This window comes from Narcine bancroftii, chromosome 4 (genome assembly GCF_036971445.1).
Source record: "Narcine bancroftii isolate sNarBan1 chromosome 4, sNarBan1.hap1, whole genome shotgun sequence".
Lineage (NCBI taxonomy): Eukaryota > Metazoa > Chordata > Chondrichthyes > Torpediniformes > Narcinidae > Narcine > Narcine bancroftii.
Window position 1 is genome coordinate 126,126,660 of NC_091472.1, and position 12,328 is coordinate 126,138,987.

A 12,328-nucleotide genomic window follows, 5' to 3' on the forward strand; every position below is an offset into this window, starting at 1 on the left:
TGAAGGAAAAATGGAATATCAGAATATTATTTAAATGGCAAGCGAATGCAGCATGCTGGTGTGCAGAAGGACTTGGGAGTGTGTGTGCACGAATCACAAAAGGTTGGTTTGCTGATGAAGCAGGCTATAAAGAAGGCAAATGGAATATTGGCCTTCATTGCTAGAGGGATGGAATTTAAGAGCAGGAAGGTTATGCTGCAACTGTGCAAGGTCCTGGTGAGACCGCACCTGGAGTACTGCATGCAGTTCTGGTCTCCTTATTTGAGGAAGGATGTACTTGCTTTGGAGACGGTGCTGAGGAGATGAATGGGTAAGCCTTTGAGGAGAGATTGAGCCTTCTTGCTAGAATTTTAGAACAAGAGGGCATCTTATGGAAATGTATGAAATTATGAAAGGCATAGATAAGATGGAGGTAGGTAAGTTGTCTCCATTGGTTGGGGAGACCAGAACTAGGGGACATAGCTTCAAGATAGTAGATTTAGGATGGAGATGAGGAGGAACTAGTTTTCCCAAAGGATGGAGAATCTGTGAAATTCGCTGCTCATTGAAGCAGTAGAGGCTACTTCAGTAAATATATTTAAGACAAAGTTGGATTGATTTTTTACATAGGAAGGGAATTAGGAATATGGGGGGGGGAGGCAGTTAGGTGGAGGTGAGCCTATCATCAGATCAGCCATGATCTCATTGAATGTCGGAGCAGCTTTGATGGGCCGGATGGCCTATTCCTACTCTTTGATGTGTCCATCAAAAATCCAGCAGCATATCAACTTCACTATCAGAGGAGAGAACACCCTGGATCTGTTGTACATCAGTATCCCTGGTGCATACAAGGCTGCTCCTCACCTCCACATTGGTTGCTTGGATCACGTCTGTCCTGCTAACCCTGCTGTACAGACTGTTGGCAAAACAAACTAGGCCAGTTTGCAGGGAGAACAGGACATGGGTGGGGTGGTGGAGAGGTCACAACAATGCTTGGAGACCACAGACTGGAGCTATTTTCAGGGAGGTGGCCATCTACAATGGCCATGTAAACATCGATAAGTACATGAGTTCAGAGATTGGTTACCTCAACAAATGTGTTGAGGTGTCTCTGAGATCAAATGCTGCGCAAACAGGGCTAACCAGAAACCATGGTTGAATGCAGACGTCCATCCCTTCTCAAAGCTTGTGAAGCTGCCTTCAGGCAGGGACAAGATGGCACTAAGGTCAACCAGGGCAGAACTCTTCTGTGCAAACCGGAAGGCAAAGTGTAGGTATGCAGAGGATCCACAGACAGTTGTGTGACATGGGTAACACAAGGCTCATGTGGCAAGGGATCAACACTATAACAGATCATAGTCAACCTTGTGAGCTAAAGATAATGATACATTCCTTTAAAAGATAGACTGAACATCTATGCACAGTTTGATGAGCGGAACAGGGTGACGCTGAAGAAAGCTTTGCATCTCCCTGGTGAATGAGCTCCCTATATAGCCGTGACGGAGATGAAATCACACAAGACAGCGGAACCAGACAACATAGCAGGTTGGGTTCTGAAGGACTGTGCAGACCAATTGACAGAAGTCTTCAGACATCAACACCCCCCCCCCCTGCCGTTTTCATGACAGCAACCTTCATTCCGATATCCAAGAGGGTGACAGTAACAGGCCTCAATGACTTCTACCCTGTGGCACTGACTATGATTAAGCAATGATGAGTCACACTCCAGAGAAGAGGTAAAAAATCTTGTGATATGGTGTGAGAGTAACACCTGAGTTTCACCAGATGAAAGAGATGAGTGTGGACTTCAGGAGGACCAGCAATAACCACTGTCACTTATCTAGTGATGTACTCGTGTATACACGTCTCCTCACTTTTCAGGAAGGTGCAACAGTGACTACACTTCATGAGAAAACAAGCTGGCACAGTTACCAAGCCACCATCCTGTCAACCTTCTACAAGAGCTCTATCGAGAGGTCAGTCCATAGACCAGAAGTGTGGCAGAGAGTATCCCTGGGGTCTCTCTCCCTCCCCCCCCCCCCCCACCCCATCATCAATATGATTTACCAGGATCGTTGTCTGAAGAGAGATTGCAAAATTGTTGAGGACCCCTTCCACCCTGCACACAGCGTCTTTCAGCTCTTGATATTGGGAAAGAGACACAGGAGTATTAGAGACAGCACCAGTAGGCTGAGAAACCGTTTCTTCCAATGGGCAGTGAGAATGCTGAATGGCCAAAAACTGCTCACATTGACCAACCACGGCACTCAGTTGAACAAAACAATATTTATCTATTTATGTGAATATATGTCCTGCATATATATTGTTTATCTATATGCATGTTGTGACTGGTTGTGTGTCGGCATGTTTTGCATCAAGTACTGGAGAAGGCTGCAGCATCGGATGTACTTGTGCAATCATTGAATCATGAACGAAAAGTACATTCATTTCTGAGCAAATGTAGATTGGGTATCAGGAAATTAAATAGGGAAGTCTGAACTGTTTGAGAATGTGGAATTTCATCTCCCAAAAGATGGATGAGTAGAATATGTACATTTAGGGAGAGACTGGATAACAATTTGAGTAAAAAGGAAATAAATGTTCATAGGCCATTAACTCAGCTGCATATCCTGCACATCTGCCTTTACGCCTTCCACCCAAGACGCAAGAAGGACAATATTGCCCTTTGTACTTATCTATCACCCCCATCACCCTCTGCATCCGACATATTACCCTTTGCAATTTCTGCCACCTACAATTGGAGCCCTCCAGCAGACACACCTTCTCCTCTTCAATTTCTGTAGAGACTGCTCCAACCACAACTCACTCATCCTGTCCCAGGAATTGCCCTCTCAGACCTACCCTGTGATTGCAAGAAATGCCCTACTTGCGCCCACACCTCTTCCCTCACTACCATTTGCGCCCCAAAAAGGTCTTCCAAAGGAAGCAACCCGTGTATTTGCAGGAGTCGTCTACTGATTCCGGTGCCCCCGCTGTGCCTTCTCTACATCAACCAAACTGGATGCAAACTGGGAAATAATTTCATTGAGCACTTTTGATTTGTTGCTCCAACAACGAAGTCCTCCCAGTGGCAAACCATTTTGATTCCCACGCTAAGTGTCTATCCACAGCCACATGCACTGGCAAACTGAGGAGGAGCAACACCTTGTATTCTGTCCTGGCTATCTCCAACCAAACAGCATTAACATCGCCTCCAATTCAGTTAACCCCCTCCCCTGGTTTCTCTCTTTTTCTTTCCCTCCTTTTTCTTTCCCTCAGTCTTGTTTCTTACTCACCTCTTCCTTTTATCTACAGTCACCCCTCTCACGTCTTACTTTTTTAGCCTGTGCTCCTATCCCTTCCCCTTCCTACTTACCCGATTGATTTTTTTTACCCCCCCCCCCCCTTTTAAATTCAGGCACCTGCCTGCTTCTGCTTCAGAGCCCTGGCCTGAAATGTTGGTTTCTCATATGGATGCTGTGTGACTTGCTGAGTTTCTCCACCATGTTTGTGTTTTGTATTTGGGTAGCACGGGCTGGAAGAGCCTTTTACCATCTCTTCTCCAAGTTAAATTTCCTTTATACTCTGCTGTCACTTCAATTAATTTTTATTGTCTGGTTTTGCTGTCATTTGTCGAGCCTTGCAAAATTTGCTGTTATATTTCTGGACCTTCCATTAAGTGGTTTGTGAAAGATGAATTTAGTATCTCTGATTTTTGTTAATGTTTTTCCCCAAAAGAATGTTTTACAGTCATGGCCTGCCATTGCATGTTTTTTGAAAATTCATTTTCCTCAAAGTAAATTTTTGATGATTTGGGGGTTAATCATGACCAAAACTTCACATACAGTTACTTGAGCTATCTTCTCACATGGTTATAGTCTCCTAAATCTGATTCGCTAACTCTCTCAGGCTAGTTACAGCTTTAACTTCTGACTTGCACAAGCTTTTTTTTCTGTGTCTAGACACTGAACAGACTTTCCTTGTCGAAACCCCAGATTATGATGATCCGGAATCTGTTTCCTATTGTATTAGCAGCTGGTTTCATCACTGTTCAAGAATTTCAGTTTTTTAAATGGTAACATATGTTTGTAGTTTGTGTTCATTACATAACCGTTACAATTTAGATTTGCAACCCCTTAATTTCAATTCTAAAATTTTGATGGTTCTTGGCCTAAAATCCTTTTGAAAATTCAAAAGCAAGGATTGACTGAAATGTTTTTTTGTTTAGGTGTTTGCCTTTTAAAATAATAATTTGTGTATTTTTTAAATGGTGATTTGAACACTTTGAATTTTTAAACCCCCCACCCTGCTGTGAGTAGATTGAACTACTAATGTGTGCCATTTAGTGAGTTGACTGTGAAATTATTTTAAACCTGAAGACCATCAGGATGCTTGGACAACCTTTTGGGCAGGGAATGGTTCATTCTGGCTTTGTGAGGCATCCTGCAGAAACTTCTGTGATTAGTTTTGGACAATCATTGAAAACTCTGACAGAAAAAGAGTAATCTGTTTGCAACGGCTTGCTTTTACCGGAGGATTCAATGCAGGGGTGATTAAAAACAGGAGTGTCATTCACTCCTGATCCTGTGAGTCCTTTGTGTGGTATCGAGTAAGCAGTTTCACATACTCACTTGGTTCCTTGGCATATTTGTTGGGATACAAAGCCCAGCATTATTCTTTGTGAATCTATTGTTTTCAGCTCTCTTCACCCACCCATTCATTTTTTGACTCTGGTGCCCTTCGGTCCTTTTGTACAAATGTTTATGCAGATTTGAGTAAGAGATCACATTGAGCACCTGGAGCAATGTAGGGAACTAATTTGGTGCTTATCAACAGAAACAATCGCTTTTGAGCTGATGGTATATTCATCGCATGAGGCCAAGGTGATTTTTGCTTGGACTGGTTTGGAACATCAAGATCTCTTGCATCTGCACTTCATGGTGTTTGTAAATTAGTAAGAATGTTGAACTTTCATGGCTCTGAAATTCATCTCCCATGTACAGTGTGTAACTGATGGTTTTGCTGGACTACCCTCTGCTGTTGGAAGCCATTATTGCAAGTTGCAACACTTGAAATGTTTGTTACATTCAGATTTATTGTAAGAGTACATGTATGAGATCACGTACAACTCTTCAGATTTTTTTTCTGTGGGTGAAGCAGAATCACCACTTTTGGGTAGTGCACAAAAAAAACTGCACAACATGCACATGTAGGCAAATAACTGTAAACAAATAACAAATGTAAACAAACTAATACAAGGAGAATAAAAAATGTATTTAATTTTGGAGGTAACAGGCCCTTCCAGACCACAAGCTTGTGCCACCCAAATACACTCATGTGACCAATTATCCTACTAATTCCATACGTCTTTGGAATGTAGAGGCAACAGGGGCACCCAAAGGAAACTCGTGCAGACACTGGGAGAACATACAAACTCTTTGTGGACAACACTAAATTCGAACCTGGTTTGCTGATGCTATAATAACGTCGGGCTAATCAGTTCACTAACTGTTACATATTCCAGTATATCTGTTTATCTAATTATTTTCATCAGTTGGCCCACTCTATCTGACCCCTTTGGTTTTCCTTGCTTCTCTCTTCCATCTGCCATCTACTGCTCCATCCATCAGGTTTCACCTCTACCTGGTTAACCTATCCCACCCACCCTGTCCTCTTCTACATGTAACCACTCAACAAAGGGTTTCAGTTCATGACATCAACCATTATTTCTCCTCCAGTCCTGCTTGACCCTCTTGAGTTCCTCCAGCAGATTGTGCTTAGCTTCCCACATCTAGCAGTGTTCTCGACCAGAATCTGTTAATGAGGCATACTAAGGAAGAAGTGCTACATTTTAGATAAGATATTTGTGAAGTCTTCAATTTTTCCCTTATACCATTATCCTTGACTGCTGTGTCCTTCTCTTAAGATTGGATGTTCTTAATGGTGTTCTCATCCATTAACAATTGCAGAATTACAAAAGAGTATCATCGTGGAAGGTACCCATCTGGCCCATTGTGTTTTGCCTTCCTCTTCAAGAGTGAACCACCTAGTCTGATTCCCTTGCATCCTACCCACTCCCCTTGCAAATTCTTTCCTTTCACGTCCTCATCCATATTTTGAAATGATGGAAATTATTCTTTTATACGAGTTCCTGGAATAATTCCTTGAATCCCATTCCCAACTCATTTCACTGCTGTATTATTCTTTTGTGTCCATCAAGTCTACCTTCAATCTTCCACTCTTTACCTTCAGTTAGAAATTTACAGTAACCAATTAAACCTATCCATTTGGCATGTGGTTGAAATGCAAGGAAACTGGAGAACCTGGGGAAGGAGTGGGAGAAATCCATTTAGTTACAGGGAGAAGATGCCCACTCCACTGAGAGCACAGCACGCAAGGTCACGATTTAAGTCTTACCACTGGTGCTGTGAAATTGCACCGTTGTGATGTATTTTCCATTTCAATCAGTCTGTTTATATCTTCTTAAAGGCTACAATTGAATTAGTTTCCTTGGCTGTTAACCCTGTCAATGCATTCCGGATTCTATCCATTAACAAAGAAAAAATAATAATTTTTTTTCTAATCCCTTGTTTATTTCATGCTTTCCTGTCAATGCATACAATTTTCAACATTTTGTTCCTCGGAGAACAATCCTGGTTTCTCCAGTCCATTGACAAGTCCTTCTTCCCTGAAACTATTTAAGTAATTCTCTGCAAAATTCTCTCTCAAGCCTTAGCATCTTTCCTCAGTTTGGACAGCTGTTGCCCAATCATGTTTTCTGGAAGTTCCCAACTTCTTTGCTCTTGTACGGTCTATCTCTCTATTGATAAAGCATTTAATGCTGTATTCTCTTTTTAACTTTCTCAACCTGCCATGCCATCTCCAATCAATGTGCACAACTATCCCAGATTTGTGTACTGTACCCCCAATTATATTGCCATCTCCTTATTCCGATTAAAATTTAACACTTTTCAGCATTAAATTTCATTTGCTGTCTGCTCATTCCATCTGGTCCACATGTCATTAAAGTCTATTGCTGACGATCCTCACAGTTCATTCTGGCTCCTAATTTTGCACCATCTACAAATTTGGAATTTATCCAGTGCACCCCAGTCAAGTCAAAGCCATGGTCCAAGTACTGACTCCTTGGGCTCTTCACATGCCCTGCACCCTTTCTTGCACAACACAAAAATGGGTGTGAAGTTGAGGGTGGACTGGATAAAGATCAAAAGATAAATAAGGAAGAACAAATTGGAGTACTGGGAAGTTGGCCATAAATATGAAACTGGTGATTAAGAGTGAAGAACAAGTACCACTTCCCTTATTCAAACTGGGAGAGAGACAGAAATCCAGATATGACAGACCTGTAAGCTATATAGGAAATGTTAAAAGCTAATCTCCATGATGTTATTGCAAGGCTATGTTGATGGACAGGGTAATCAAGCAAACTTGATCATGTTTGAGCAATTTTTTGAAGGTTTTTGTAAGAAGTATGTGACAATAAATTTTGTGAATAAAGAGGAACCTATTAAACTATTTTTCCAATAAGATGGTGGTGTTAAAAGTTATTGCACAAAGTAAAGCCTGAGGTTGGAAATAATATAGGTGTGGAGTGAAGACTGGTTGGCTGACAAGAAATGGTAAGCATAAATGGGCCACAGATATCAGCACAAGGCCCTTGTTTTTTTTAAAAGTTTGTGATTAACTTGGATTAAAGCCACTTAAGGTTGCTGAATTTGCAAATGACAGAAAAAGGCTGATGGGAAAGTAAACTTTGAAGAAGTGCTCCAAGGAAACTGCTAAGGCAGACAGATGGTTCAAATGAGAGGACAAAGGAAAAATAAGTATTATGTAAACAGGGAGCTCAGAGCTGCAGGAAGATCTTTGTGTCATGGTCCAGGATTTGCTAAACGATGTAGTAGTGAAGAACCATGAAGTGGAGTAAAGAGGACAGTAAAGGGCTACCAAAAAAATCAGCACAGAATTTTTAAAAACACTGTCAAAGTTTTTAGAATTGTATAAAGCACAAAAGGGTGGTGAAAGTGAGGGTTGGTCCCTTGGAAGATGAGAAGGGGAATTGATACTGGATGGTGAGAAGGCTGAGGGTTTCAATAACTATTTTGTGTCGGTCTTCATGGTTGAGGGCTTGTTGAACAAGCCAAAGGCAGATGTTATGGGAGATGAGGACTTGGATGTAATAGCTATCACGAAAGAGGTAACATTAAAAAAAAATCGAGGGTCTAAAGTTCTGTCCCCTGATCCTGCTGGAATGCACCCCAGGAGACTGAAAGAAACAGCACAAGTCGAGGATTTGGTGATAATTTATCAAAATTCTCTTGGACTTTGGACAGGTCCCGATGGATTGGAAGGGCATCCTTTTGCGATTCAAAAAAGGATATAAACCAGTTAGTTTAACATCTGTAGTTTGGAAAATGCTTAAAGTTACCATTAAAGAAGAAATAGTGAGGAATCTGGATTGAAATGGATTCAGCAAAGGGAGATCCTGTTTGACAAACTTACTGGAAGTCTTTGAGGATATAATGAGCATAGAAGGTTGAGAGGAGCATATGCTGATTATCTGGATTTCCAGATGACATTTGATAAGGTGCTGCAATCAGACGTGTACAGAGGCTAAGGATGCATAAAGTTGAGAGTGATGTATTAGCATTAGTATTAGCGAGTTGGGCTACATGGGAGTATTTCTCAATGGTGTTCTGCAGAAGTTGGTACTGGGCCTGCAACTGTTCACGATGCACATTAACAATCTGGAAGAGGGGACAGAGCGTTGTGTATTTAAGTTTGCTGATGCCACTAAATTGGGTGGAAAAGCAAATTATGCAGAGGATACGGAGAGTCTGCAGAGAGCTAGATAGGTTAAGAGAGTGGGCAAGGGTCTAGCAGATGGCTAACCTCATATTTGCCAACATTATATTCCACTGTGGAAGGAAAAATGGAAGATCAGTGTATTATTTAAATGCCAAGTGATTGCAGCATGCTGCCATGCAGAAGAACTTGGGACTGTATGTGCCCGGCTATCAAGAAGGCAAATGGAATTTGGCCTCCATTGCTAGAGGGATGCAATTTAGGAGCAGGAAGGTTATTGCTGCAAGGTACTGGTGAGGCTGTATCTGGAGTACTGCGGGCTGCTGTCTCCTTACTTGAGGAAAGATGTAATGGTTGTGGAGATGGTGCAGTGGAGGTTTATCAGGTTGATTGCAGAGATGGGGGGGTGGAATTAAATTATGAGGAGAAATTGAGTCTTCTGGGACTGTACTCACTAGAATATAGAAGAATGAGAGATGTTTTAGAAACATACAAAATTTTTGAAGACATAGTTAAGATAGAGGTAGGTAGGTTTCCATTGGTGTGGAGACCACAACTGGGGGGACATTTGGGGTGGGGGGGTGGAGAAGCAGGTAGGGGGAGATGAGCCTTGATCTTATTGAATGGCGGAATAGGCTTTAAGGCTGAACACCTGCTCTTATTTCATATGTTCTTGTGATGTCAATATGTTGATATTACAAGTGGGAAAGCTAACAGAGCTGCTGCTGTTTGTTGCAAAGGAGCTGATTGCAGAAGTAGAGGTTATGTTTCAGTTATATAGGGCATTTGTGACATCACATCTTGAATTGAGCATGCAGAAGTGTTCTTACGATTTTAATGGATTGGAAACCATCCAAATTTGCTTGGCTGGTATCTGGAACATATGACTTCTTTGAAGGAACAGTTAGGTTGAGCTTGCATCAGTGAAAAGGGATTTGATTGAAATGTACATTGTGTGGATTTACAGGGAATGTTTCTTCGTGTAGAAGCATCAAGAAGGAGACATGGCTTTTTATTTTTAAAAAACATTGATTTAAAACTTTTTGAGTGTTGAGTCTTTGGAATCTCTTCAAAGGATGATGGAAACAGAATTTTTGAATATTTTTTCTTTTTCAGTATTTTTATTAATCATATAAGTAAACAATACATGAGGAGAATAGAATGTAGAATCGAATAGTAAAAACAGACCTCAATATATTACAACGTATAATACAACATGTAACATTATAACCAATTGAATAATATTATCTCTTTCTCTTCAATTTGGAATATAACCTACCAAAATAAGCAAAAATAAATCAGCAAAAAAAAAAAGGCTGGGCAGCCTAAACTGAGATCAATACAAACACTTTATCTGGTCCTTCCCAATAATTTTTTAAAAATCAGAAATCGTAAACAGTCTGGAAGGTAAAATTAAAATACAGATGAACTCTTACGAAAATAATTTATAAAAGGACACCAATTCTCTTCAAACTTAATGGAGGTATCAAAAGTACAACTTCTCATTTTTTTTTTCTAATCTTAAACATGACATGAGAAAACCATTGCATCAAAGATAAATTAGGATCTTTTCATTTAAATAAAATGGCTCTTCTGGCCAACAGTGCAATAAAGGCTACAACCCGATGAGCAGAAGTGGGAACTCAATCCATCTTTAGAACTTCTTTTCTTTGGCTTGGCTTCGCGGACGAAGATTTATGGAGGGGGTAAAAGTCCACGTCAGCTGCAGGCTCGATTGTGGCTGACAAGTCCGATGCGGGACAGGCAGACACGGTTGCAGGGGAAAATTGGTTGGTTGGGGTTGGGTGTTGGGTTTTTCCTCCTTTGTCTTTTGTCAGTGAGGTGGGCTCTGCGGTCTTCTTCAAAGGAGGTTGCTGCCCGCCGAACTGTGAGGCGCCAAGATATACGGTTTGAGGCGATATCAGCCCACTGGCGGTGGTCAATGTGGCAGACACCAAGAGATTTCTTTAGGCAGTCCTTGTACCTCTTCTTTGGTGCACCTCTGTCACGGTGGCCAGTGGAGAGCTTGCCATATAACACGATCTTGGGAAGGCGATGGTCCTCCATTCTGGAGACGTGACCCACCCAGCGCAGCTGGATCTTCAGCAGCGTGGACTCGATGCTGTCGGCCTCTGCCATCTCGAGTACTTCGATGTTAGGGATGAAGTCGCTCCAATTAATTTTGAGGATGGAGCGGAGACGAAGCTGGTGGAAGCGTTCTAGGAGCCGTAGGTGATGCCGGTAGAGGACCCATGATTCGGAGCCGAACAGGAGTATGGGTATGACAACGGCTCTGTATACGCTAATCTTTGTGAGGTTTTTCAGTAGGTTGTTTTTCCAGACTCTTTTGTGTAGTCTTCCAAAGGCGCTATTTGCCTTGGAGAGTCTGTTGCCTATCTCGTTGTCGATCCTTGCATCTGATGAAATGGTGCAGCTGAGATAGGTAAACTGGTTGACCATTTTGAGTTTTGTGTGCCCGATGGAGATGTGGGGGGGCTGTTAGTCATGGTGGGGAGCTGGCTGATGGAGGACCTCCGTTTTCTTCAGGCTGACTTCCAGGCCAAACATTTTGGCAGTTTCCGCAAAACAGGACGTCAAGCGCTGAAGAGCAGCAGGTATGGATGGAATCCCCCCAGAGGTCTGGAAGGCTGGCGGCAAAACTCTGCATGTCAAACTGCATGAGTTTTTCAAGCTTTGTTGGGACCAAGGAAAACTGCCTCAGGACCTTCGTGATGCCATCATCATCACCCTGTACAAAAACAAAGGCGAGAAATCAGACTGCTCAAACTACAGGGGAATCATGCTGCTCTCCATTGCAGGCAAAATATTCGCTAGGATTCTCCTAAATAGAATAATACCTAGTGTCGCCGAGAATATTCTCCCAGAATCACAGTGTGGCTTTCGCGCAAAGAGAGGAACTACTGACATGGTCTTTGCCCTCAGACAGCTCCAAGAAAAGTGCAGAGAACAAAACAAAGGACTCTACATCACCTTTGTTGACCTCACCAAAGCCTTCGACACCGTGAGCAGGAAAGGGCTTTGGCAAATACTAGAGCGCATCGGATGCCCCCCAAAGTTCCTCAACATGATTATCCAACTGCACGAAAACCAACAAGGTCGGGTCAGATACAGCAATGAGCTCTCTGAACCCTTCTCCATTAATAATGGCGTGAAGCAAGGCTGTATTCTCGCACCAACCCTCTTTTCAGTCTTCTTCAGCATGATGCTGAACCAAGCCATGAAAGACCTCAACAATGAAGACGCTGTTTACATCCGGTTCTGCACGGATGGCAGTCTCTTCAATCTGAGGCCCCTGCAAGCTCACACCAAGACACAAGAGAAACTTGTCTGTGAACTACTACTATCTTTAGAACTATAATTCCAAAAATAGCAGTCAATGGATTAGGTTGCAATATAATGCCCAGTATAATTCACTAAGTTTTGAAAATATCAGAACAATACCTCTCCAATGCAGAGCAAGACCAAAACATGTGCATTAGTGTGGCCACTTGTGTTCTACATCTAT

General features: G+C 42.1%; 1 protein-coding gene across 3 annotated transcripts in view; it reads left to right on the top strand.

Moving 5' to 3' along the window:
* LOC138761122 (coronin-1C-like) overlaps positions 1-12,328 on the top strand; it is a 176,994-nt gene that overhangs the window by 126,786 nt on the left and 37,880 nt on the right. The window lies entirely within an intron of this gene.